This window comes from Palaemon carinicauda, chromosome 3, assembly GCF_036898095.1.
Source record: "Palaemon carinicauda isolate YSFRI2023 chromosome 3, ASM3689809v2, whole genome shotgun sequence".
Classification (NCBI taxonomy): domain Eukaryota; kingdom Metazoa; phylum Arthropoda; class Malacostraca; order Decapoda; family Palaemonidae; genus Palaemon; species Palaemon carinicauda.
Genome location: NC_090727.1, coordinates 130008419 through 130015432, shown reverse-complemented (window position 1 = coordinate 130015432; position 7014 = coordinate 130008419).

The window sequence follows — 7014 nt, the reverse complement described above, 5'->3', positions numbered from 1 at the left end:
AGAGAGAGAGAGAGAGAGAGAGAGAGAGAGAGAGAGAGAGAGAGAGAGATGATAAAAACGAAAAAATTATATTTCTTCTTATCACAATATGTAATTTATTTTACTTCGTCAATAAATATTCTAAATACTTATTGTAAAAATACATATATTTCTTTAATTATTTATGTATATAATGAATCGAGAGAGAGAGAGAGAGAGAGAGAGAGAGAGAGAGAGAGAGAGAGAGAGAGCGAGAGAGAGCAAGGGAGAGAGAGAGAGAGAGAGAGAGAGAGACTACACCTTTCCCTGTATCCCAATATGTAAGTTATATTACTTAGTCAATGAATTATCTAAAGAATTATCATTAAAATAAATATATTTCTTAATTATCTTCATCTATAACAAATCTATTTCAACATTTATAAATAACAAAACAAAAAGAGCATCACCACCCCAATCTACAACCCTATTTTAAACGCGGGGTTTCCTGTCTCTCACGCTAAGCGTAGACCGAGTTTAATCTGCTCATCTCCGCGATAGCCAGACCTCGGGAACTATCCGGAGAATTTATGACCCTAATAGTGTTATCATTGACTGCGTCTTCCTGTGTGTTACGCACGCGCGCACGTGCATCGAAAGCAAGGCACGTGCGTGGCAAAGGGCGTGTAGGGGAAACACGGATTGGCAGGCGTAAGGTCAATTGCGTGCGGGGAAGGACAATATTACGATATACGATAATCCACTGGCCTCTTGGCACGATAGTTTCGCGGGTTGGAGAGGTGTGAAATAGCCCTGTCGAACTTCTTCTTCTTCTTCTTATTATTATTATTACTATTATTATTATTATTATTATTACAAGCTAAGCTATAACCCTATTTGGAAAAGCAGGATGCTATTAGCCCAGGGGCTCCAACAGGGAAAAATAACCCAGTGAGGAAAAGAAAAAACGAAAATAAAATATTCTAAGAAAAGTAACAACGTTAAAATAAATATCAACTTCGACAAAACAAGAGGAAGAGAAATAAGATAGAATAGAGTGCTCGAGTGTGCCCTCAAGCAAGAGAACTCTAACCCAAGATAGTGGAAGACCATGGTACAGAGGTTATGGAACTACCCAAGATTAGAGAATAATGGTTCAATTTCGGAGTGTACTTCTCCTAGAAGAGCTGCCTACCATAGCTAAAGAGTCTCTTGTACCCTTACCAAAAGGAAAGTGGCCACTGAACAATTACAGTGCAGTAGTTAACCCCTTAGATGAAGAAAAATTGTTTGGTAATCTCAGTTTTCTTTCAGGTGTATGAGGACAGAGAAGAATCTGGAAAGAATAAGCCAGACTATTCGGTGTATGTGTAGGCAAAGGAAAAGGAGTCGTAACCAGGAGAGGGGTCCAATGTAGCTAATCGCTTAGTAGCCTCGGTCTGAAGATCAGCAGCCAATTTTCAATTTACGAAAATAATTCTCTCTCTCTCTCTCTCTCTTAATAATCCATAGTATCTTCTTTATCTATAGAATTATATAATGAATTAACCAGTTAAGTAGTTAATCCATTAATAGCCTCGGTCTAAAGATCAAAAGCTAGTTCTTAACTTACGAAAAGAATACTCTCTCTCTCTCTCTCTGTCTCTCTCTCTCTCTCTCTCTCTCTCTCTCTTAATAATTTATAGTATCTTCCTTATCTATAGAATTATATAATGAATTAACCAGCTAAGTAGTTAATCCATTAATAGCCTCGGTCTAAAGATCAAAAACTAGTTCTTAACTTACGAAAAGAATACTCTCTCTCTCTCTCTCTCTTAATAATTTATGGTATCTTCCTCATCTATAGAATTATATAATGAGTTTATAAGTAGCTAATCAATTAATAGCATTGGTCTAAAGATCAAAAACCAGTTCTTAACTTACGAAAAGAATACTCTCTCTCTCTCTCTCTCTCTCTCTCTCTCTCTCTCTCTCTCTCTCTCTCTCTCTCTCTCTCTCTCTCTCTCTCAATTTATAGTACCTTCCTCATCTATAGAATTCTATAATGAGTTTACTAGCTAAGTAGCTAATCAATTAATAGCCTCGGTCTAAAGATCATAGGCCAGTCCTTAACTTACGAAAAGAATACTTTCTCTCTCTCTCTCTCTCTCTCTCTCTCTCTCTCTCTCTCTCTCTCTCTCTCTCTCTCTCTCTCTCTCTCAATCTTCCGTGAGGAAGGTTAAACGTAAGAGATGATCTCTCCCTAGGTCTAGGCAGTGTTGACACAGACGATGTAGATAGCGCAAGTTCCCCCCGGTAATTCTGGTCTCGTGGGAATAGAATTTGAATGTTAAATTCACAGGATTGCTTATTTTCGTCTAATTGATAAGGGGAAAATAAGAGGAAACTGTAAACAAATCTTAAATTCAATTTGCATAATGTTTATATTTGGTTTTATTTCGATAGGGGTTAAAGATAGATATTAGTTTTGAAAAAATCAAATGTTCTGTAGTTAGTAGGAAAAAGGAAATTGCATTTGTCTTATGTTAAGAGGGTAAAATACTTATCATTATTATTATTATTATTATTATTATTATTATTATTATTATTATCATCATTTAAGCAACCACTCTGGATGGGAAAGAAGACTGCTTGCTACAAGCTCAAGGACTCTAACAGGAAAAGCCGCCCAGTGAAGAAAGGAAATAAGAAAATAACTAATCTATTTAACGTTGTTACTGATCTTGATATATTGTATATTTTTTTATTACTTATATATAGATTATTTGTTATTTACTTATTTTCTTTCCTCACTGGGCTGCTTTCCCTGTTGGAGTCTTTGAGCTTGTAGCACGCAGTCTGCTTTTCCATCCAGAGTGGTTGCTTAGCTGATAATAATAATAATAATAATAATAATAATAATAATAATAAATAATAATGTATTTTGGGTCTAGTTCAAAAACATAGATCAGAATGTTACTCAGTTTAATAAAAAAAAGAAAAAAAATCTGCCTAAACTTTATAAACAAAAGTACCACATTTTTCACTTAATTTAGAAGAAAACATATTTGTAACCATTATTTTAGAAAGTGGGGTAGTCCTATTATTAGACTTAATTTAGAAATTTGAGACTTAAAATATTACACTTTACAAAAACTCGCTATTAGGCGTAGTTTAGTATTAAACGAACTACTTTATTGAAATTTGATTAGAAAGTAATATGCATTTTATAGTCCTAGTTTGCATACAAATGATATAACCTAGCACAAATTAGTATATTAAACGGCTCAATGTAAGCCTATATTAGGTGGTAAGGTAGATTACTAGGCCTATATTAGGTGGTAAGGTAGATTACTAGGCCTATCTATATAGAAATATAAATTACCATTACCAGAACTATATAGCACATTATTGAAATTTCCTTAGAAAGTAATATATATATATATATATATATATATATATATATATATATATATATATATATATATATATATATATATATATATATGTAATTCTAGCTTGCATGGCAATTAAATGACCAAGTCAAAACTACACTAAACTGGTATGTAGACCTATATAATTATAAAAATAGAATGACATTACCAGAACTAGCATAACCATTATTGAAATTTAGAAAGTAATATATATTGGTAATCCTAACTTGCATAGAAATTATATGACCAAGTCAAAACTACACTAAACTGGTATGTAGGCCTATATTAGAAGGTAAGCTATATAGCTAGGCCGATTTACATACAAATATTATTACATTACCAGAATCAGTATACCGGACTTCAGTCAGGGAAAATGTTAAATGAGTTTACATAATTTATTGAAAAATAGGAAAAGGTTTCACTAAACTACTATGTAGGGCTATGATAGAAGGTAGGCTATATTAGTAGGCCCATTTATATAGAAATAAAATTAAATTATCAGAGGTAGTATACTAGAAGAGAAAAAGAGGGCTTTTGAAAAATGGCTGCAGAGTAATAGTACAGAGAAGTATGAAAAATATAGAGAGAAAAATGTGGAAGTAAAGCGCAAGGTACGTGAGGCAAAGAGGGCAGCTGACCTGAGGTGGGGTCAGGGATTGGGTCATTCATATGAAGAGAATAAAAAGAAGTTTTGGAAAGAAGTGAAGAGAGTAAGGAAGGCTGGCTCAGGATTTGAAGAGACAGTGAAAGATGGAAATGAAAGGTTGTTAAAAAGGAGAGGAGGCAAGGAAAAGGTGGGCGGAATATCCTAAATGATTTTACATGATTAATTAAAAAAATAGAAAATATCTAAAAGAACTCTTTTTTTTAGGGCAATTACAGTGAAGAGAGTAAGGAAGGCTGGCTCAAGAACTGAAAAGACAGTGAAAGATGGAAATGGAGGGTTGTTAAAAGGAGAGGAGGCAAGGGAAAGGTGGGCGGAATATCCTAAACGATTTTACATGATTAATCAAAATATAGAAAATCTTTAAAAGAACTCTTTTTTTAGGGCAATTACAGTGAAGAGAGTAAGGAAGGCTGGCTCAAGAACTGAAGAGACAGTGAAAGATGGAAATGGAGGGTTGTTAAAAAGGAGAGGAGGCAAGGAAAAGGTGGGCGGAATATCCTAAACGATTTTACATGGTTAATCAAAAAATAGAAAATCTCTAAAAGAACTCTTTTTAGGGCAATTACAGGCAACACGTGGTCTGAAGGACCTAGTGCGCGTGCACGGGAAACACCGTCAGCCTCTCTGAGTCTAGGGCCAATTGTGGCCTTTAAATCCAATTACAGAAGGAATATTTGCATAGTAAACAAACGACCAGGGTCTCCCCCTAGTACGCATGCGCGCGCGCGCTCTCTCTCTCTCAGGGTCCATTGTTGAGACACGAAGATGAAGGGGCGTTTTAAGTTTTGATTTCATTAATTATGTTGACGGAGGGTGTCCGTTAACCTGATCTGATTGGGTGGGAAGGAGAGAGAGAGAGAGAGAGAGAGAGAGAGAGAGAGAGAGAGAGATAAGAGGGGTTGGCAGTAATTATGGTATAGACATTCAAATTTTCAAACTGTCCCATATTTACATTATGTTAACAATTGGGATTTTTTAACTTTTCTAATTTTAAAAATTGCATAAAATTTCTTATGAAATTGAGCATATTAGCAGGCAAGCAGGCATGCAGGCACACACACAAACATATACTGTATGTATATATATATATATATATATATATATATATATATATATATATATATATATATATATATATATATAATATATATACACATATATACATATATATATATACATATATATATATATATATATATATATATATATATATATATATATATATAAAGAAAGCAAAACTGTAGGACTGAAAATGAATATGAGTAAAACTAAGATAATGTCCAATGCAAATGCAGAGAGACAACAAATATGTTATGGACGAGCCTCTGGAGATTGTTAATGAATATACGTACTTAAGGACAGACAGTGTTTCCCCCAGGATCCGAAGCCGAAATTAAAAGGATAACCATGGGATGCAGAGCATTTGGTAATCAAAATGAGACTCTGAAAAGTAAAATGCCACTTTCTCTAAAAAAGAAAAGTATTTAATGAGATAGTCCTACCAGTATTAACTTATGCATCAGAAACTTGGAGCTTTACTAAAGCCTTAGAACATAAAGTAGCTACAATTCAAAGAGCTATGGAAAGAATAATGGTAGTAATAACACTAAGAGACAGAAAAAGAGTAACATGGATACGAGAGCACACTAAAGTAAAGGATATTCTAACATGTAAGAAAAAGAAATGGACATAGGAAGGACTTATAATGAGAATGACAGATAACAGATGGACATTAAGAATAACAGAATGGGTCCCTAGTGATAGTAAAAGAAGCAGACGAAGGAGGAGAAGACGATGAATCGAGGAACTAAGGAAGTTTGCGGGCGTGGACTGGCACAGAAAGACCAAAAATAGACGCAAGAGGAAGGGCATCTAGAGGTCTTTGTTCTGCAGTGGACTAGTAATAGCTGTTAATGATGATGATGATATATATATATATATATATATATATATATATATATATATATATACTATGAGTTTACATACTTTAGAATAAATGTATAGGATGATACTACTACTACTACTACTACTACTACTACTACTACTACTACTACTATTACTAATAATAATAATGATAATATGAAAAAAGATGCATTTACTTTAACATTTCTTTATCGTTAGGCAGAAATAAGAGTCGAATTCAACATAGGTCTATCGGGGTTGATGTATTAATATTATTATTATTATTATTATTATTTGCTAATCTACAACCCTAGTTGGAAAAGCAGGATGCTACAAGCCCAGGGGCCCCAACAGGGAAAATAGCCCAGCGAGGAAAGGAAACAAGGAAAAACAAAATAATTTAAGAACTATAAAAACTTAACAAAACAAGAGGAAGAGAAATAAGACAGAATAGTGTGCCCAAGTGTACCCTCAAACAAGAGAACACCACCCCAAGACTGTGGAAGACCATGGTACAGAGGCCATGGCACTACCCAAGACTAGAGAACAATGGTTTGATTTTAGAGTGTCCTCCTAGAAAAGCTGCTTACCATAGCTAAAGAGTCTCTTCTACCCTTACCAAGAGGGAAGTAGCCACTGAACAATTACATTGCAGTAGTTAACCCTTTGGGTGAAGAAGAATTGTTTGGTAATCTCAGTGTTGTCAGGTGTATGTGGACAGAGGAGAATATGTGAATATGCCAGACTATTCGGTGTGTGTAGTCAAAGGGAAAATGAACCGTAACCAGAGAGAAGGATCCAATGTAGTATATAGTAGGGTAAGGCAATTTTGGACAGAGGCAATTTTGGACAAGTAAGGCAAATATTGGACAGATACATTATCTCTAAAACTATTTATAATTTTCGAAAACTATAATGCTATTAGAAATTGCCCAACCTTCTACTTTATAAATATTAGTATGTCTGGTTTTTAAAAAGTATTAAGTACCCCTACATAATTGTTGAATATGGGTGTCCAATAATTGCCTCACCTTCATTTTAGGGTTTCTCAGAATACATGAAATTATCTTTTCT